The 23,564-nt window shown below is 33.7% G+C and overlaps 1 non-coding gene across 1 annotated transcript; it reads right to left on the bottom strand.

Annotated features, from left to right (window-relative positions):
* Window positions 1-18,528: 18,528 nt before the first annotated feature.
* LOC139846245 (small nucleolar RNA R71) lies at window positions 18,529-18,635 on the bottom strand. Its single transcript, XR_011758973.1, has one exon. It is a non-coding gene; the product is annotated as a small nucleolar RNA R71 (small nucleolar RNA).
* Window positions 18,636-23,564: the final 4,929 nt, after the last annotated feature.

The following is a 23,564-nucleotide window of genomic DNA, read 5'->3' as shown; positions in this document are numbered from 1 at the left end:
TGGGATGAGAATACATGCAGTTTTATAAATGTTTTACAAAATAGACACAAGTATGCGAAACTACATTCTATGGTTGGATTATTAAACCGAATATCGCCCTTCAAGTCTGGGAGCCTAAGAATTAGGGAAATGGCCCCTAATTGACGCGAATCCTAAAGATAGATCTATTGGGCTTAACAACCCCCATTCAGGTTATGGATGGTTTAGTACTTCGAGATTATTATACAGACGAGAGGTTCTGTTTTGGGGATATTCTATGCATTAAGTTAACATCGGTTACCAGGTGTTCAACATATGAATGATTTTTATGCACTTGCGAGTGTAATGATATTTATGAAAAATGAGAAATCTTGTGGTCTATTATTATGATTTGATAATGAAATGTCCCGTTCTTATTGATTAAAAACGTTCCATATTAATTGATTTCGTTGCGAGGTTTTGACCTCTATATGAGACGTTTTTCAAAGACTGCATTCATTTTTAAACAAACCATAACCTTTATTTCATCAATAAAGGTTTAAAAAGCTTTACGTAGATTATCAAATAATGATAATCTAAAATATCCTGTTTACACACGACCATTACATAATGGTTTACAATACAAATATGTTACAACAAAATAAGTTTCTTGAATGCAGTTTTTACACAATATCATACAAGCATGGACTCCAAATCTTGTCCTTATTTAAGTATGCGACAGCGGAAGCTCTTAATAATCACCTGAGAATAAACATGCTTAAAACGTCAACAAAAATGTTGGTGAGTTATAGGTTTAACCTATATATATCAAATCATAACAATAGACCACAAGATTTCATATTTCAATACACATCCCATACATAGAGATAAAAATCATTCATATGGTGAACACCTGGTAACCGACATTAACAAGATGCATATATAAGAATATCCCCATCATTCCGGGACACCCTTCGGATATGATATAAATTTCGAAGTACTAAAGCATCCGGTACTTTGGATGGGGTTTGTTAGGCCCAATAGATCTATCTTTAGGATTCGCGTCAATTAGGGTGTCTGTTCCCTAATTCTTAGATTACCAGACTTAATAAAAAGGGGCATATTCAATTTCGATAATTCAACCATAGAATGTAGTTTCACGTACTTGTGTCTATTTTGTAAATCATTTATAAAACCTGCATGTATTCTCATCCCAAAAATATTAGATTTTAAAAGTGGGACTATAACTCACTTTCACAGATTTTTACTTCGTCGGGAAGTAAGACTTGGCCACTGGTTGATTCACGAACCTATAACAATATATACATATATATCAAAGTATGTTCAAAATATATTTACAACACTTTTAATATATTTTGATGTTTTAAGTTTATTAAGTCAGCTGTCCTCGTTAGTAACCTACAACTAGTTGTCCACAGTTAGATGTACAGAAATAAATCGATAAATATTATCTTGAATCAATCCACGACCCAGTGTATACGTATCTCAGTATTGATCACAACTCAAACTATATATATTTTGGAATCAACCTCAACCCTGTATAGCTAACTCCAACATTCACATATAGAGTGTCTATGGTTGTTCCGAAATATATATAGATGTGTCGACATGATAGGTCGAAACATTGTATACGTGTCTATGGTATCTCAAGATTACATAATATATAATACAAGTTGATTAAGTTATGGTTGGAATAGATTTGTTACCAATTTTCACGTAGCTAAAATGAGAAAAATTATCCAATCTTGTTTTACCCATAACTTCTTCATTTTAAATCCGTTTTGAGTGAATCAAATTGCTATGGTTTCATATTGAACTCTATTTTATGAATCTAAACAAAAAAAGTATAGGTTTCTAGTCGGAAAAATAAGTTACAAGTCGTTTTTGTAAAGGTAGTCATTTCAGTCGAAAGAACGACGTCTAGATGACCATTTTAGAAAACATACTTCCACTTTGAGTTTAACCATAATTTTTGGATATAGTTTCATGTTCATAATAAAAATCATTTTCTCAGAATAACAACTTTTAAATCAAAGTTTATCATAGTTTTTAATTAACTAACCCAAAACAGCCCGCGGTGTTACTACGACGGCGTAAATCCGGTTTTACGGTGTTTTTCGTGTTTCCAGGTTTTAAATCATTAAGTTAGCATATCATATAGATATAGAACATGTGTTTAGTTGATTTTAAAAGTCAAGTTAGAAGGATTAACTTTTGTTTGCGAACAAGCTTAGAATTAACTAAACTATGTTCTAGTGATTACAAGTTTAAACCTTCGAATAAGATATCTTTATATGTATAAATCGAATGATGTTATGAACATCATTACTACCTTAAGTTCCTTGGATGAACCTACTGGAAAAGAGAAAAATGGATCTAGCTTCAATGGATCCTTGGATGGCTCAAAGTTCTTGAAGCAAAATCATGACACGAAAACAAGTTCAAGTAAGATCATCACTTGAAATAAGATTGTTATAGTTATAGAAATTGAACCAAAGTTTGAATATGATTATTACCTTGTATTAGAATGATAACCTACTGTAAGAAACAAAGATTTCTTGAGGTTGGATGATCACCTTACAAGATTGGAAGTGAGCTAGCAAACTTGAAAGTATTCTTGATTTTATGAAACTAGAACTTTTGGAATTTATGAAGAACACTTAGAACTTGAAGATAGAACTTGAGAGAGTTCAATTAGATGAAGAAAATTGAAGAATGAAAGTGTTTGTAGGTGTTTTTGGTCGTTGGTGTATGGATTAGATATAAAGGATATGTAATTTTGTTTTCATGTAAATAAGTCATGAATGATTACTCATATTTTTGTAATCTTATGAGATATTTCATGCTAGTTGCCAAATGATAGTTCCCACATGTGTTAGGTGACTCACATGGGCTGCTAAGAGCTGATCATTGGAGTGTATATACCAATAGTACATACATCTAAAAGCTGTGTATTGTACGAGTACGAATACGGGTGCATACGAGTAGAATGGTTGATGAAACTGAACGAGAATGTAATTGTAAGCATTTTTGTTAAGTAGAAGTATTTTGATAAGTGTATTGAAGTCTTTCAAAAGTGTATAAATACATATTAAAACACTACATGTATATACATTTTAACTGAGTCGTTAAGTCATCGTTAGTCGTTACATGTAAGTGTTGTTTTGAAACCTTTAGGTTAACGATCTTGTTAAATGTTGTTAACCCAATGTTTATAATATCAAAAGAGATTTTAAATTATTATATTATCATGATATTATGATGTACGAATATCTCTTAATATGATATATATATACATTAAATGTCGTTACAACGATAAACGTTACATATATGTCTCGTTTCAAAATCATTAAGTTAGTAGTCTTGTTTTTACATATGTAGTTCATTGTTAATATAATTAATGATATGTTTACTTATCATAATATCATGTTAACTATATATATAACCATATATATGTCATCATATAGTTTTTTTACAAGTTTTAACGTTCGTGAATCACCGGTCAACTTGGGTGGTCAATTGTCTATATGAAACCTATTTCAATTAATCAAGTCTTAACAAGTTTGATTGCTTAACATGTTGGAAACATTTAATCATGTAAACATCAATCTCAATTAATATATATAAACATGGAAAAGTTCGGGTCACTACAGTACCTACCCGTTAAATAAATTTCGTCCCGAAATTTTAAGCTGTTGAAGGTGTTGACGAATCTTCTGGAAATAGATGCGGGTATTTCTTCTTCATCTGATCTTCACGCTCCCAGGTGAACTCGGGTCCTCTACGAGCATTCCATCGAACCTTAACAATTGGTATCTTGTTTTGCTTAAGTCTTTTAACCTCACGATCCATTATTTCGACGGGTTCTTCGATGAATTGGAGTTTTTCGTTGATTTGGATTTCATCTAACGGAATAGTGAGATCTTCTTTAGCAAAATATTTCTTCAGATTCGAGACGTGGAAAGTGTTATGTACAGCCGCGAGTTGTTGAGGTAACTCAAGTCGGTAAGCTACTGGTCCGACACGATCAATAATCTTGAATGGTCCAATATACCTTGGATTTAATTTCCCTCGTTTACCAAATCGAACAACGCCTTTCCAAGGTGAAACTTTAAGCATGACCATCTCTCCAATTTCAAATTCTATATCTTTTCTTTTAATGTCAGCGTAGCTCTTTTGTCGACTTTGGGCGGTTTTCAACCGTTGTTGAATTTGGATGATCTTCTCGGTAGTTTCTTGTATAATCTCCGGACCCGTAATCTGTCTATCCCCCACCTCACTCCAACAAATCGGAGACCTGCACTTTCTACCATAAAGTGCTTCAAACGGCGCCATCTCAATGCTTGAATGGTAGCTGTTGTTGTAGGAAAATTCTGCTAACGGTAGATGTCGATCCCAACTGTTTCCGAAATCAATAACACATGCTCGTAGCATGTCTTCAAGCGTTTGTATTGTCCTTTCGCTCTGCCCATCAGTTTGTGGATGATAGGCAGTACTCATGTCTAGATGAGTTCCTAATGCTTGCTGTAATGTCTGCCAGAATCTTGAAATAAATCTGCCATCCCTATCAGAGATAATAGAGATTGGTATTCCATGTCTGGAGACGACTTCCTTCAAATACAGTCGTGCTAACTTCTCCATCTTGTCATCTTCTCTTATTGGTAGGAAGTGTGCTGATTTGGTGAGACGATCAACTATTACCCAAATAGTATCAAAACCACTTGCAGTCCTTGGCAATTTAGTGATGAAATCCATGGTAATGTTTTCCCATTTCCATTCCGGGATTTCGGGTTGTTGAAGTAGACCTGATGGTTTCTGATGCTCAGCTTTGACCTTAGAACACGTCAAACATTCTCCTACGTATTTAGCAACATCGGCTTTCATACCCGGCCACCAAAAATGTTTCTTGAGATCCTTGTACATCTTCCCCGTTCCAGGATGTATTGAGTATCTGGTTTTATGAGCTTCTCTAAGTACCATTTCTCTCATATCTCCAAATTTTGGTACCCAAATCCTTTCAGCCCTATACCGGGTTCCGTCTTCCCGAATATTAAGATGCTTCTCCGATCCTTTGGGTATTTCATCCTTTAAATTTCCCTCTTTTAAAACTCCTTGTTGCGCCTCCTTTATTTGAGTAGTAATGTTATTATGAATCATTATATTCATAGATTTTACTCGAATGGGTTCTCTATCCTTCCTGCTCAAGGCATCGGCTACCACATTTGCCTTCCCCGGGTGGTAACGAATCTCAAAATCGTAATCATTCAATAATTCAATCCACCTACGCTGCCTCATATTCAGTTGTTTCTGATTAAATATGTGTTGAAGACTTTTGTGTTCGGTATATATAATACTTTTGACCCCATATAAGTAGTGCCTCCAAGTCTTTAATGCAAAAACAACCGCGCCTAATTCCAAATCATGCGTCGTATAATTTTGTTCGTGAATCTTCAATTGTCTAGACGCATAAGCAATCACCTTCGTTCGTTGCATTAATACACAACCGAGACCTTGCTTTGATGCGTCACAATAAATCACAAAATCATCATTCCCTTCAGGCAATGACAATATAGGTGCCGTAGTTAGCTTTTTCTTCAATAACTGAAACGCTTTCTCTTGTTCATCATTCCATTCAAATTTCTTCCCTTTATGCGTTAATGCAGTCAAGGGTTTTGCTATTCTGGAAAAGTCTTGGATGAACCTTCTGTAGTAACCAGCTAGTCCTAAAAACTGGCGTATGTGTTTCGGAGTTTTCGGGGTTTCCCACTTTTCAACAGTTTCTATCTTTGCCGGATCCACCTTAATACCTTCTTTGTTCACTATGTGACCGAGGAATTGAACTTCTTCCAACCAAAATGCACACTTTGAAAACTTAGCGTACAATTCTTCCTTCCTCAATACTTCTAACACCTTTCTCAAATGTTCACCGTGTTCTTGGTCATTCTTTGAGTAAATAAGTATGTCATCAATGAAAACAATGACAAACTTGTCAAGGTATGGTCCACACACTCGGTTCATAAGGTCCATGAACACAGCTGGTGCATTAGTTAAACCAAACGGCATGACCATAAACTCATAATGACCGTAACGTGTTCTGAAAGCAGTCTTTGGAATATCATCTTCTTTCACCCGCATTTGATGATACCCGGAACGTAAGTCAATCTTTGAATAAACAGACGAGCCTTGTAGTTGATCAAATAAGTCGTCAATTCTCGGTAGTGGGTAGCGGTTCTTGATGGTAAGTTTGTTCAACTCTCGGTAGTCGATACACAACCTGAATGTACCATCTTTCTTCTTGACAAACAAAACAGGAGCTCCCCACGGTGATGTGCTTGGTCGAATGAAACCACGCTCTAAAAGTTCTTGTAATTGGCTTTGCAGTTCTTTCATCTCGCTGGGTGCGAGTCTGTAAGGAGCACGAGCTATTGGTGCAGCTCCTGGTACAAGATCTATTTGAAATTCAACGGATCGATGTGGGGGTAATCCCGGTAATTCTTTCGGAAATACATCGGGAAATTCTTTTGCAATGGGAACATCATTGATGCTCTTTTCTTCAGTTTGTACTTTCTCGACGTGTGCTAGAACAGCATAGCAACCTTTTCTTATTAGTTTTTGTGCCTTCAAATTACTAATAAGATGTAGCTTCGTGTTGCCCTTTTCTCCGTACACCATTAAGGGTTTTCCTTTTTCTCGTATAATGCGAATTGCATTTTTGTAACAAACGATCTCCGCTTTCACTTCTTTCAACCAGTCCATACCGATTATCACATCAAAACTCCCTAACTCTACTGGTATCAAATCAATCTTAAATGTTTCGCTAACCAGTTTAATTTCTCGATTCCGACATATATTATCTGCTGAAATTAATTTACCATTTGCTAATTCGAGTAAAAATTTACTATCCAAAGGCGTCAATGGGCAACTTAATTTAGCACAAAAATCTCTACTCATATAGCTTCTATCCGCACCCGAATCAAATAAAACGTAAGCAGATTTATTGTCAATAAGAAACGTACCCGTAACAAGCTCCGGGTCTTCCTGTGCCTCTGCCGCATTAATATTGAAAACTCTTCCGCGGCCTTGTCCATTCGTGTTCTCCTGGTTCGGGCAATTTCTAATAATGTGGCCTGGTTTTCCACATTTATAACAAACTACATTGGCATAGCTTGCTCCGACACTACTTGCTCTGCCATTACTCGTTCCGACACCATTTGTTCCTTTCGTTCTATTAACCCCTGGTCCGTAGACCTCACACTTCGCCGCGCTATGACCATTTCTTTTACACTTGTTGCAAAATTTGGTGCAGAACCCCGAGTGATTCTTTTCACACCTTTGGCATAGCTGCTTCTGATTGTTGTTGTTGTTGCGGTTATTATTGTTGTTGGGATGATTGTTGTAGTTGCTGTTGTTGTTGTTGTTGTTGTTGTTGTTGTTAGGCCGTTTGTTGTAGTTGCGATTGATGTTGCGATTGTTGGGATAATTGTTGCGATTATTGTTGTAATTGCTGTTGTTGTTGTATTGGTGATTCTTATCACCGTTTTCCTCCCACTTTCTTTTGACTTGCTTCACATTGGCCTCTTCAGCAGTCTGTTCTTTAATTCTTTCTTCAATCTGGTTCACTAGTTTGTGAGCCATTCTACATGCCTGTTGTATGGAGGCGGGCTCGTGTGAACTTATATCTTCTTGGATTCTTTCCGGTAATCCTTTCACAAACGCGTCGATCTTCTCTTCCTCATCTTCGAATGCTCCCGGACACAATAGGCACAATTCTGTGAATCGTCTTTCGTACGTGGTAATATCAAATCCTTGGGTTCGTAACCCTCTAAGTTCTGTCTTGAGCTTATTGACCTCGGTTCTGGGACGGTACTTCTCGTTCATCAAGTGCTTGAATGCTGACCACGGTAGTGAGTACGCATCATCTTGTCCCACTTGCTCTAGATAGGTATTCCACCATGTTAACGCAGAACCTGTGAAGGTATGCGTAGCGTACTTCACTTTGTCCTCTTCAGTACACTTACTTATGGCAAACACCGATTCAACCTTCTCGGTCCACCGTTTCAATCCGATCGGTCCTTCGGTTCCATCAAATTCCAAAGGTTTGCAGGCAGTGAATTCTTTGTAGGTGCATCCTACACGATTTCCTGTACTGCTAGATCCAAGGTTATTGTTGGTATGTAGCGCAGCCTGTACTGCGGCTATGTTTGAAGCTAGAAAAGTACGGAATTCCTCTTCATTCATATTCACGGTGTTTCGAGTAGTCGGTGCCATTTCCTTCAAAATAGTTAAATGGAACAAGTTAATCATACAGAATATTAAGAGTAGTTAATAGTATTTCGTAGCATAATATGAACTCATTTATAAAAGCTTTTTCTTCATATTAGCGTTTTATAAGTTTAAATTCGGGTAGCACCTACCCGTTAAGTTCATACTTAGTAGCTAATATACAATTCAACTACTACAATTCTATATGAAAAACTGATTATAATAATATTTCGCGTTCAAACTTTTATACAATATTTTACAAACTTACAATACCGCTTATTTTACATAAAGCATGAAATATAGCACACAATAACTTTGATACAAGATAGTTGTGAAGACAATTCTAGCTAGTACACAAGTCGTTCAGCAAAGGCAATAAAGACACGTAATTCATACGTCCAGAAACAAGTCATGCATTCTGGTTTTACTAGGACTACTTCCCATCCTTGGTCTTGTGCAACATAACCGTTATGGCCGTTGATAAGACAGCGTGTTGTAACGTCATCAAAGGGACGAGGGTTACGTAATGTCCAACAGTCCCGTAATAATCTAAAAACCTCATTTCTTACCCCAATTACCGACTCCGTCACTTGTGGAAACGTTTTGTTTAATAGTTGTAGCCCGATGTTCTTGTTCTCACTTTGGTGAGAAGCGAACATTACTAATCCGTAAGCATAACATGCTTCTTTATGTTGCATGTTAGCCGCTTTTTCTAAATCACGAAGTCCAATATTCGGATATATTGAGTCAAAATAATTTCTTAACCCGTTGCGTAAAATAGCATTTGGGTTCCCCGCAATATATGCGTCAAAGTAAACACATCGTAACTTATGGGTTTCCCAATGTGATATCCCCCATCTTTCAAACGAAAGTCTCTTATAAACCAAGACATTCTTGGAACGTTCTTCGAATGTCTTACAAACTGATCTCGCCTTAAATAGTTGTGCCGAAGAATTCTGGCCGACTCTAGACAAGATTTCATCAATCATGTCTCCGGGTAGGTCTCTTAAAATATTGGGTTGTCTATCCATTTTGTGTTTTTAAACTGTAAAATAGACAAGAGTTAGATTCATAAAAAAAATACTTATTAATACAAGCAATTTTTACATATATCATAAAGCATAAGAACACTATATTCCATATATTACACCACACGAATACAACTATCTTATTCCGACTCGCTCATTTCTTCTTCTTCGGTTTTGGTTCGTTTTGCCAGGTTTCAAGGGATATATGATGTTCCCCTAATACGAGCCGTAATTTTCCACATTGGTTTAGAAAAACCTGGTGGTTTAGAGGTTCCCGGGTCATTGTTACAACTTAAGGACTTCGGGGGTTGACGATACATATAAAGTTCATCGGGGTTGGAATTAGATTTCTCTATTTTTATGCCCTTTCCCTTATTATTTTCTTTTGCCTTTTTAAATTCAGTTGGGGTAATTTCTATAACATCATCGGAATTCTCGTCGGAATCTGATTCATCGGAGAATTGGTAATCCTCCCAATATTTTGCTTCCTTGGCGGAAACACCATTGACCATAATTAACCTTGGTCGGTTGGTTGAGGATTTTCTTTTACTTAACCGTTTTATTATTTCCCCCACCGGTTCTATTTCTTCATCCGGTTCCGATTCTTCTTCCGGTTCCGATTCTTCTTCCGGTTCCGACTCTTCTTCCGGTTCCTCTTCGGGAACTTGTGAATCAGTCCACAAATCATTCCAATTTACATTTGACTCTTCATTATTATTAGGTGAGTCAATGGGACTTGTTCTAGAGGTAGACATCTATCACATAATATCAAACACGTTAAGAGATTAATATATCACATAATATTCATATGTTAAAAATATATAGTTTCCAACAAAAATGTTAAGCAATCATTTTTAAAGAAAACACGGTCGAAGTCCAGACTCACTAATGCATCCTAACAAACTCGATAAGACACACTAATGCAAATTTTCTGGTTCTCTAAGACCAACGCTCTGATACCAACTGAAATGTCCCGTTCTTATTGATTAAAAACGTTCCATATTAATTGATTTCGTTGCGAGGTTTTGACCTCTATATGAGACGTTTTTCAAAGACTGCATTCATTTTTAAACAAACCATAACCTTTATTTCATCAATAAAGGTTTAAAAAGCTTTACGTAGATTATCAAATAATGATAATCTAAAATATCCTGTTTACACACAACCATTACATAATGGTTTACAATACAAATATGTTACAACAAAATAAGTTTCTTGAATGCAGTTTTTACACAATATCATACAAGCATGGACTCCAAATCTTGTCCTTATTTAAGTATGCGACAGCGGAAGCTCTTAATAATCACCTGAGAATAAACATGCTTAAAACGTCAACAAAAATGTTGGTGAGTTATAGGTTTAACCTATATATATCAAATCATAACAATAGACCACAAGATTTCATATTTCAATACACATCCCATACATAGAGATAAAAATCATTCATATGGTGAACACCTGGTAACCGACATTAACAAGATGCATATATAAGAATATCCCCATCATTCCGGGACACCCTTCGGATATGATATAAATTTCGAAGTACTAAAGCATCCGGTACTTTGGATGGGGTTTGTTAGGCCCAATAGATCTATCTTTAGGATTCGCGTCAATTAGGGTGTCTGTTCCCTAATTCTTAGATTACCAGACTTAATAAAAAGGGGCATATTCGATTTCGATAATTCAACCATAGAATGTAGTTTCACGTACTTGTGTCTATTTTGTAAATCATTTATAAAACCTGCATGTATTCTCATCCCAAAAATATTAGATTTTAAAAGTGGGACTATAACTCACTTTCACAGATTTTTACTTCGTCGGGAAGTAAGACTTGGCCACTGGTTGATTCACGAACCTATAACAATATATACATATATATCAAAGTATGTTCAAAATATATTTACAACACTTTTAATATATTTTGATGTTTTAAGTTTATTAAGTCAGCTGTCCTCGTTAGTAACCTACAACTAGTTGTCCACAGTTAGATGTACAGAAATAAATCGATAAATATTATCTTGAATCAATCCACGACCCAGTGTATACGTATCTCAGTATTGATCACAACTCAAACTATATATATTTTGGAATCAACCTCAACCCTGTATAGCTAACTCCAACATTCACATATAGAGTGTCTATGGTTGTTCCGAAATATATATAGATGTGTCGACATGATAGGTCGAAACATTGTATACGTGTCTATGGTATCTCAAGATTACATAATATATAATACAAGTTGATTAAGTTATGGTTGGAATAGATTTGTTACCAATTTTCACGTAGCTAAAATGAGAAAAATTATCCAATCTTGTTTTACCCATAACTTCTTCATTTTAAATCCGTTTTGAGTGAATCAAATTGCTATGGTTTCATATTGAACTCTATTTTATGAATCTAAACAAAAAAAGTATAGGTTTCTAGTCGGAAAAATAAGTTACAAGTCGTTTTTGTAAAGGTAGTCATTTCAGTCGAAAGAACGACGTCTAGATGACCATTTTAGAAAACATACTTCCACTTTGAGTTTAACCATAATTTTTGGATATAGTTTCATGTTCATAATAAAAATCATTTTCTCAGAATAACAACTTTTAAATCAAAGTTTATCATAGTTTTTAATTAACTAACCCAAAACAGCCCGCGGTGTTACTACGACGGCGTAAATCCGGTTTTACGGTGTTTTTCGTGTTTCCAGGTTTTAAATCATTAAGTTAGCATATCATATAGATATAGAACATGTGTTTAGTTGATTTTAAAAGTCAAGTTAGAAGGATTAACTTTTGTTTGCGAACAAGCTTAGAATTAACTAAACTATGTTCTAGTGATTACAAGTTTAAACCTTCGAATAAGATATCTTTATATGTATGAATCGAATGATGTTATGAACATCATTACTACCTTAAGTTCCTTGGATGAACCTACTGGAAAAGAGAAAAATGGATCTAGCTTCAATGGATCCTTGGATGGCTCAAAGTTCTTGAAGCAAAATCATGACACGAAAACAAGTTCAAGTAAGATCATCACTTGAAATAAGATTGTTATAGTTATAGAAATTGAACCAAAGTTTGAATATGATTATTACCTTGTATTAGAATGATAACCTACTGTAAGAAACAAAGATTTCTTGAGGTTGGATGATCACCTTACAAGATTGGAAGTGAGCTAGCAAACTTGAAAGTATTCTTGATTTTATGAAACTAGAACTTTTGGAATTTATGAAGAACACTTAGAACTTGAAGATAGAACTTGAGAGAGTTCAATTAGATGAAGAAAATTGAAGAATGAAAGTGTTTGTAGGTGTTTTTGGTCGTTGGTGTATGGATTAGATATAAAGGATATGTAATTTTGTTTTCATGTAAATAAGTCATGAATGATTACTCATATTTTTGTAATCTTATGAGATATTTCATGCTAGTTGCCAAATGATAGTTCCCACATGTGTTAGGTGACTCACATGGGCTGCTAAGAGCTGATCATTGGAGTGTATATACCAATAGTACATACATCTAAAAGCTGTGTATTGTACGAGTACGAATACGGGTGCATACGAGTAGAATGGTTGATGAAACTGAACGAGAATGTAATTGTAAGCATTTTTGTTAAGTAGAAGTATTTTGATAAGTGTATTGAAGTCTTTCAAAAGTGTATAAATACATATTAAAACACTACATGTATATACATTTTAACTGAGTCGTTAAGTCATCGTTAGTCGTTACATGTAAGTGTTGTTTTGAAACCTTTAGGTTAACGATCTTGTTAAATGTTGTTAACCCAATGTTTATAATATCAAAAGAGATTTTAAATTATTATATTATCATGATATTATGATGTACGAATATCTCTTAATATGATATATATATACATTAAATGTCGTTACAACGATAAACGTTACATATATGTCTCGTTTCAAAATCATTAAGTTAGTAGTCTTGTTTTTACATATGTAGTTCATTGTTAATATAATTAATGATATGTTTACTTATCATAATATCATGTTAACTATATATATAACCATATATATGTCATCATATAGTTTTTTTACAAGTTTTAACGTTCGTGAATCACCGGTCAACTTGGGTGGTCAATTGTCTATATGAAACCTATTTCAATTAATCAAGTCTTAACAAGTTTGATTGCTTAACATGTTGGAAACATTTAATCATGTAAACATCAATCTCAATTAATATATATAAACATGGAAAAGTTCGGGTCACTACAGATAATATATAGGTTAAACCTATAACTCACCAACATTTTTGTTGACATTTTAAGCATGTTTATTCTCAGGTGATTATTAAGAGCTTCCGATGTTGCATATTAAAATAAGGACAAGATTTGGAGTCCATGCTTGTATGATATTGTGTAAAAACTGCATTCAAGAAACTTACTTTGATGTAATATATTTTTATTGTAAACCATTATGTAATGGTCGTGTGTAAACGATATATTTTAGATTATCATTATGTGATAATCTACGTAATGTTTTTTTTAAACCTTTATCAATAAAATAAAGGTTATGGTTGTTATAAAAATGAATGCAGTCTTTGAAAAACGTCTCATATAGAGGTCAAAACCTCGCGACGAAATCAATTAATATGGAACGTTTATAATCAATATGAACGGGACATTTCAGTTGGTATCCGAGCGTTGGTCTTAGAGAACCAGAAAATTTACATTAGTGTGTCTTATCAAGTTTGTTAGGATGCATTAGTGAGTCTGGACTTCGACCGTGTTTTCTTTAAAAATAATTGCTTAACATTTTTGTTGAAAACTATATATTATTAACATGTGAATATTATGTGATATATTAATCTCTTAACGTGTTTGATATTGTGTGATAGATGTCTACCTCTAGCACAAATCTCATTGACTCACCTAATAATAATGAAGATTCGAATATATATTGGGAAGATTCACAAATTCCCGAAGAACCGGAAGAAGAAGAATCAGAAGAAGAAGAACCGGAAGAAGAAGAACCAGAAGAAGAGGAACTAGAAGAAGAGGAACCAGAAGAAGAAGAGGTTCCGGAGGGGAAAATATTAGGAACCACAGAAAAACGGTCAAATAAAAGAAAATCCTCAACCAATGGACCAAAGTTAATAATGGTCAATGGTGTTTCCGCTAAGGAAGCAAAATATTGGGAAGATTACCAATTCTCCGATGAATCGGATTCCGATGAGGATTCCGATGATGTTATAGAAATTACCCCGACCCAATTTAAAGAGGCAAAAGAAAATAATAAGGGAAAATGTATAAAAATAGAGAAACCTGATTCCAACCCGATGAACTTTATATGTATCGGCAACATCCGTATTTCCTAAATTGTAACAATAACCTAGGAACCTCTAAACCACCAGGTTTTTCTAAACCATTGTGGAAAACGACATCTCGAATTAGGGGAGCACCATATATCCCTAGAAAATTAGCGAAACGAACTAAGTCCGAAGAAGAAGAAACAAGCGAGTCAGAATAAAGGGTTGTAATCATGCGGTGTAATATATGTAATATAAGTGTGCTTGTACTTTTATGTTATATGTAAAAAAATAAAAAATTTGTTTGTATTATTTGATAATTATCTTTTACAAATCTAATCCTCGTCTGTTTTACAGTATAAAAACACAACGGACGTTAAGGATAGACAACAAAAAATTTTAGAAGACCTACCTGGGGACATGATTGATGAAATCTTGTCTAAAGTTGGTGATAAGGCTAAAAAGGAACATATATTTCATAGCATTATCCCCCAAGAAAGACAAGATTTTAGTTGCAATTGTTCCATTTTCAAGTAATATTCGTTTATATTAAATAAGTGCGAAGACAAAAGGCGAAAACGAAGATTCAAAGATAAAAAGGTCCAAAAAGCTAAAAAGTACAAGATACAATTAAAAAGGTTCAAATTATTGATGAAGAACGTCTAAAAACGACAAGAGTACAAGTTACAAAACGCAAAGTACAAGATATTAAATTATACGAAAGGACGTTCAAAAATCCGAAACTGGTACCCGAGCCAACTATCAACGCTCGACGCAACGGAGCTGAAAGTACAAGTCAACTATGCACAAGAATAAAATATAATATTTAATTAATTCATAATAAGAATAATATTAAATAATAAAAAGTTGTTAATTGAGCATAGTTCAGGGGTCGTAAGTGAAAATTCAATTTGATATTTTGCCTATAAAAGGCATGTAATTCGATGAATTAGAACTACACCTTTTTCCAATCTTCTTTCTTTCTTATGTAATTTATATTTATATTTATAATATTAAGTTTAATTTAAGATTAATAATAATTGGGTTATTGTAAGAAATGTTTTACGGGTTTTAAAGTAGGAACTCTGTCCGTGTAACGCTACGCGATTAATAATCACTGTAAGTTATGTTCTTCCTTTTTAAATTAATGTCTCGTAACTAAGTTATTATTATGCTTATTTAAGCCGAAGTAATCGTGATGTTTGACTAAATATTAAGACGGGGTTATTGGATTTTGTACCATAATTAAGGTTTGGGCAAAAGACCGACACTTGTGGAAATTGGACTATTGACTATTAATAGATGGGGGGTATTGTCTAATTGAGTGACAACTCATTGGAGTCTGTCGAACCTATCTTCAAATTAATTATCCTAATAATTAATAATGATTATGGTTGTCCTATTTAGTGACGTTCATATGGAATCTATTATAATCATTTAATTAATTATTCGGGTTGGGTAATTGATTATTCAAACTGATCAAGTGGGTAAATTAATATTCATATCTAATCAAAACATGGGTAGATTACATACAGTGATAACTGGTGTAATTGTTGACAGAAGTGATAACTGCGTCACAGTTTAAATCCTTAATTAGTTGAAATATTTGACTTCGGGTATAAGGGTAATTTGACGAGGACACTCGCACTTTATATTTATGACCGATGGACTATTATGGATAAAAACCAGATAGGTATCAAATAAACCATGACAAAGGACAATTAACCCGAGTAACAATTAATTAAAATCAAAACGTTAAACATCATGATTACGGAAGTTTAAATAAGCATAATTGTTTTATTGTATTTTTCATCGCACTTTTATTTTATCGCACTTTTATTTTCTGTCATTTTATTTATCGCAATTTATTTTACTCACTTTAATTTTTGTCATTTATTTTTACGCTTAAAATCGACAAACCGGTCATTAAACGGTAAAACCCCCATTTTAGAATAATACTACTACTTATTTATATATATATTTTTACAAATAAACTTAATAATATAGCGTTAACTTCACCAGCTCCCTGTGGAACGAACCGGACTTACTAAAAACTACACTACTCTACGATTAGGTACACTGCCTATAAGTGTTGTAGCAAGGTTTAGGTATATCCACTCGATAAATAAATAAATAAAACTTGTGTAATATTTCGTCGCATTTTGTAGTAAAAATTAATACTATTTCGTACACCCCGCTGCACACATCAAGTTTTTGGCGCCGCTGCCGGGGAGCGCTAAAACGCTATATTTTTAATTATAATAATATTGAAATAAAATATAATAATATAATAATATTGAAATAGAATATAATAATATAATAATATTGAAATAGAATATAATAATATAATAATATTTTAGAATCAAAATTTGATACGTAAAGTTTTAAAAAGTCGTATTTATTAAATACTTCAGGGGTATATTATGTAACTTGTAATTAATAATTTCTATCATATCGCTTTCATGTGAATAGTAAATTAATTAATTTCTTTTCATTTACTATTCATGAATAGTAAATGAATTAAAAAAAAAATTTTGAAAAAAAATAATAATTATAAAAAAATTATTAATTTGTAAAAAAAATTCGTTTAAAAAAAAAAACGTAAAAAAAAAAAATTATTAAAAAAAATATATTTTTTAAGATTTTGTCTATAAAAAAAATGTTTTTTTTTAGTTTTATTACCTTTAGATTTTTAGACTATAGTCGCAACTTTTAGTATTAAGTTTAGTTTTGCCATAGTTATTTTTACTTCTAGAATTTTTAGGCTTTGCCGTAAAATCCCTTAAGTGCTTATTCCTTAGACTAAGTTTTAGGTGCTTTAGAATTTTGCGACGCCATTTTTCGCGCTATTTTCTTATTTTTATTTTTCGACGCGTTTACCTATGTATCAATTACAATTCCAATTAGTGATCTCCATTTGTAGCTTTAATTTTAAGATAGTGATCGTTATAAGGTTGGATTAACCGCGTGTTTACAAACCACTCTTCGTCTTTTTCATTTTTCGACACTTTTCGACGCGCACTCTTTTTCTCTCTTATTTCTCGCCATTCTAGTTTTTAGGACTTAGATTTTTTTCTACTTCTTCTCTAAATTTCTTAAAATTACGAAAATTTATTTTAAGTGGTTAAATTGATAGACATCAAAATTTTCTGGTTCGTAGTAATAGTTGGATTTGTACGTGGACCGGGTTATTGGAGCCAAACAGTACTCAATTATATTGAGACCAAACGAATCCTGCCCCTCTGCTGCATCTTTTGGCTATTCGAAACGTGGGCAAAATCAGAAAAGTCTATTGATTGGATAACTTATATAATTTTTCTTTCCTTTTTAAAAACTAATAGGATATTCAGTGAATGCACCGAGCAAGACGTTCACCGCCGGTCATACGTTCACCACCTGTAACTCGATCAAGACATCGTTTAACAAATATCGCCGCCGTTGATTTTTCTTTAGAATCGTCATCTAGTCGACCAAGTACTCCAATTCAAATTTCCGATAATCCATCTTTTGAACCCGATTTCACAACTAAGAACCCGGAAGATATTCAAGGACAATTCCAAGATCCTGAACCCCAAACCGTTAAATCAGAATCCTCTAGTGATTCGGATACAACAAATCCAATCATGGAAAATCTAGAACCTCTAAGTATGGAAGATCGAATGAGGGCTAAACGCACGGGCCAAGGTCACGCCATTATTAAACCAGAAGTTAATGCTCCAGATTATGAAATTAAAGGACAAATCCTACACATGGTAACTAACCAATGCCAATTCAGTGGTGCACCGAATGAAGATCCTAACGAACACCTTCGTACGTTTAATAGGATCTGTACACTATTCAAAATCCGAGAAGTTGAGGATGAACAGATCTATCTCATGTTGTTTCCCTGGACTTTAAAGGGAGAAGCCAAAGATTGGTTAGAATCGTTACCTGAAGGGGCGATTGACACATGGGATGTTTTAGTTGAGAAATTTCTTAAAAGATTCTTTCCGGCATCTAAAGCCGTGAGACTTCAAGGAGAAATTGTTACGTTCGCGCAAAAGCCAAATGAAACATTATATGAGGCATGGACAAGATTCGGAAGGATGTTGAGAGGATGTCCTCAACACGGTTTAGACACTTATCAAATAGTACAAATATTCTACCAAGGTGTCAACGTTGCTACACGAAAAGACATCGACATAACAGCTGGTGGTTCCATTATGAAGAAAACCGCAACTGAAGCTTACAAAATTATTGATAACACAGCCTCCCACTCGCATGAGTGGCACCAAGAGAAAGATATATATCGTTCATCTAAAGCGGCTAGAGCCGATTCTAGCCATAACTTTGATTCCGTTTCCGCAAAAATAGATGCTTTCGAGAGACGAATGGAAAAGATGAATAAAGATATTCACGCAATACGAATCAATTGTGAGCAATGCGGTGGACCACACTTAATGAAAGACTGTCACATTGAACAAATGATGGAACAACGTGAGAATGTTGTCTACATGAACCAAAGGCTGGAAAATAGTTATCAGAATAATTATCAACCGCCAAGGCCAAACTTGTAGTGACCCGAACTTTTCCATGTTTATATATATTAATTGAGATTGATATTTACATGATTAAATGTTTCCAACATGTTAAGCAATCAAACTTGTTAAGACTTGATTAATTGAAATATGTTTCATATAGACAATTGACCACCCAAGTTGACCGGTGATTCACGAACATTAAAACTTGTAAAAAAAACTATATGATGACATATATATGGTTATATATATAGTTAACATGATATTATGATAAGTAAACATATCATTAATTATATTAACAATGAACTACATATGTAAAAACAAGACTACTAACTTAATGATTTTGAAACGATACATATATGTAACGTTTATCGTTGTAACGACATTTAATGTATATATATCATATTAAGAGATATTCATACATCATAATATCATGATAATATAATAATTTAAAATCTCTTTTGATATTATAAACATTGGGTTAACAACATTTAACAAGATCGTTAACCTAAAGGTTTCAAAACAACACTTACATGTAACGACTAACGATGACTTAACGACTCAGTTAAAATGTATATACATGTAGTGTTTTAATATGTATTTATACACTTTTGAAAGACTTCAATACACTTATCAAAATACTTCTACTTAACAAAAATGCTTACAATTACATTCTCGTTCAGCTTCATCAACAATTCTACTCGTATGCACCCGTATTTGTACTCGTACAATACACAGCTTTTAGATGTATGTACTATTGGTATATACACTCCAATGATCAGCTCTTAGCAGCCCATGTGAGTCACCTAACACATGTGGGAACCATCATTTGGCAACTAGCATGAAATATCTCATAAGATTACAAAAATATGAGTAATCATTCATGACTTATTTACATGAAAACAAAATTACATATCCTTTATATCTAATCCATACACCAACGACCAAAAACACCTACAAACACTTTCATTCTTCAATTTTCTTCATCTAATTGAACTCTCTCAAGTTCTATCTTCAAGTTCTAAGTGTTCTTCATAAATTCCAAAAGTTCTAGTTTCATAAAATCAAGAATACTTTCAAGTTTGCTAGCTCACTTCCAATCTTGTAAGGTGATCATCCAACCTCAAGAAATCTTTGTTTCTTACAGTAGGTTATCATTCTAATACAAGGTAATAATCATATTCAAACTTTGGTTCAATTTCTATAACTATAACAATCTTATTTCAAGTGATGATCTTACTTGAACTTGTTTTCGTGTCATGATTTTGCTTCAAGAACTTTGAGCCATCCAAGGATCCATTGAAGCTAGATCCATTTTTCTCTTTTCCAGTAGGTTCATCCAAGGAACTTAAGGTAGTAATGATGTTCATAACATCATTCGATTCATACATATAAAGCTATCTTATTCGAAGGTTTAAACTTGTAATCACTAGAACATAGTTTAGTTAATTCTAAACTTGTTCGCAAACAAAAGTTAATCCTTCTAACTTGACTTTTAAAATCAACTAAACACATGTTCTATATCTATATGATATGCTAACTTAATGATTTAAAACCTGGAAACACGAAAAACACCGTAAAACCGGATTTACGCCGTCGTAGTAACACCGCGGGCTGTTTTGGGTTAGTTAATTAAAAACTATGATAAACTTTGATTTAAAAGTTGTTATTCTGAGAAAATGATTTTTATTATGAACATGAAACTATATCCAAAAATTATGGTTAAACTCAAAGTGGAAGTATGTTTTCTAAAATGGTCATCTAGACGTCGTTCTTTCGACTGAAATGACTACCTTTACAAAAACGACTTGTAACTTATTTTTCCGACTAGAAACCTATACTTTTTTGTTTATATTCATAAAATAGAGTTCAATATGAAACCATAGCAATTTGATTCACTCAAAACGGATTTAAAATGAAGAAGTTATGGGTAAAACAAGATTGGATAATTTTTCTCATTTTAGCTACGTGAAAATTGGTAACAAATCTATTCCAACCATAACTTAATCAACTTGTATTATATATTATGTAATCTTGAGATACCATAGACACGTATACAATGTTTCGACCTATCATGTCGACACATCTATATATATTTCGGAACAACCATAGACACTCTATATGTGAATGTTGGAGTTAGCTATACAGGGTTGAGGTTGATTCCAAAATATATATAGTTTGAGTTGTGATCAATACTGAGATACGTATACACTGGGTCGTGGATTGATTCAAGATAATATTTATCGATTTATTTCTGTACATCTAACTGTGGACAACTAGTTGTAGGTTACTAACGAGGACAGCTGACTTAATAAACTTAAAACATCAAAATATATTAAAAGTGTTGTAAATATATTTTGAACATACTTTGATATATATGTATATATTGTTATAGGTTCGTGAATCAACCAGTGGCCAAGTCTTACTTCCCGACGAAGTAAAAATCTGTGAAAGTGAGTTATAGTCCCACTTTTAAAATCTAATATTTTTGGGATGAGAATACATGCAGGTTTTATAAATGATTTACAAAATAGACACAAGTACGTGAAACTACATTCTATGGTTGAATTATCGAAATCGAATATGCCCCTTTTTATTAAGTCTGGTAATCTAAGAATTAGGGAACAGACACCCTAATTGACGCGAATCCTAAAGATAGATCTATTGGGCCTAACAAACCCCATCCAAAGTACCGGATGCTTTAGTACTTCGAAATTTATATCATATCCGAAGGGTGTCCCGGAATGATGGGGATATTCTTATATATGCATCTTGTTATTGTCGGTTACCAGGTGTTCACCATATGAATGATTTTTATCTCTATGTATGGGATGTGTATTGAAATATGAAATCTTGTGGTCTATTGTTACGATTTGATATATATAGGTTAAACCTATAACTCACCAACATTTGTGTTGACGTTTTAAGCATGTTTATTCTCAGGTGATTATTAAGAGCTTCCGCTGTCGCATACTTAAATAAGGACAAGATTTGGAGTCCATGCTTGTATGATATTGTGTAAAAACTGCATTCAAGAAACTTATTTTGTTGTAACATATTTGTATTGTAAACCATTATGTAATGGTCGTGTGTAAACAGGATATATTAGATTATCATTATTTGATAATCTACGTAAAGCTTTTTAAACCTTTATTGATGAAATAAAGGTTATGGTTTGTTTAAAAATGAATGCAGTCTTTGAAAAACGTCTCATATAGAGGTCAAAACCTCGCAACGAAATCAATTAATATGGAACGTTTTTAATCAATAAGAACGGGACATTTCAGTTGGTATCAGAGCGTTGGTCTTAGAGAACCAGAAAATTTGCATTAGTGTGTCTTATCGAGTTTGTTAGGATGCATTAGTGAGTCTGGACTTCGACCGTGTTTTCTTTAAAAATGATTGCTTAACATTTTTGTTGGAAACTATATATTTTTAACATATGAATATTATGTGATATATTAATCTCTTAACGTGTTTGATATTATGTGATAGATGTCTACCTCTAGAACAAGTCCCATTGACTCACCTAATAATAATGAAGAGTCAAATGTAAATTGGAATAATTTGTGGACTGATTCACAAGTTCCCGAAGAGGAACCGGAAGAAGAGTCGGAACCGGAAGAAGAATCGGAACCGGAAGAAGAATCGGAACCGGATGAAGAAATAGAACCGGTGGGGGAAATAATAAAACGGTTAAGTAAAAGAAAATCCTCAACCAACCGACCAAAGTTAATTATGGTCAATGGTGTTTCCGCCAAGGAAGCAAAATATTGGGAGGATTACCAATTCTCCGATGAATCGGATTCCGACGAGAATTCCGATGATGTTATAGAAATTACCCCAACTGAATTTAAAAAGGCAAAAGAAAATAATAAGGGAAAGGGCATAAAAATAGAGAAATCTAATTCCAACCCCGATGAACTTTATATGTATCGTCAACCCCCGAAGTCCTTAAGTTGTAACAATGACCCGGGAACCTCTAAACCACCAGGTTTTTCTAAACCAATGTGGACAACGACGGCTCGTATTAAGGGAACATCATATATCCCTAGAAACTTGGCAAAACGAACCAAAACCGAAGAAGAAGAAACGAGCGAGTCGGAATAAGATAGTTGTATTCGTGTGGTGTAATATATGTAATATAGTGTTCTTATGCTTTATGATATATGTAAAAATTGCTTGTATTAATAAGTATTTTTTTTTTATGAAACTAACTCTTGTCTATTTTACAGTTTAAAAACACAAAATGGATAGACAACCCAATATTTTAAGAGACCTACCCGGAGACATGATTGATGAAATCTTGTCTAGAGTCGGCCAGAATTCTTCGGCACAACTATTTAAGGCGAGATCAGTTTGTAAGACATTCGAAGAACGTTCCAAGAATGTCTTGGTTTATAAGAGACTTTCGTTTGAAAGATGGGGGATATCACATTGGGAAACCCATAAGTTACGATGTGTTTACTTTGACGCATATATTGCGGGGAACCCAAATGCTATTTTACGCAACGGGTTAAGAAATT

This window comes from Rutidosis leptorrhynchoides, chromosome 4, assembly GCF_046630445.1.
Source record: "Rutidosis leptorrhynchoides isolate AG116_Rl617_1_P2 chromosome 4, CSIRO_AGI_Rlap_v1, whole genome shotgun sequence".
Lineage (NCBI taxonomy): Eukaryota > Viridiplantae > Streptophyta > Magnoliopsida > Asterales > Asteraceae > Rutidosis > Rutidosis leptorrhynchoides.
Note: the sequence above shows the minus strand (reverse complement) of the source record. Positions and strands in the feature narration are given on the sequence as shown.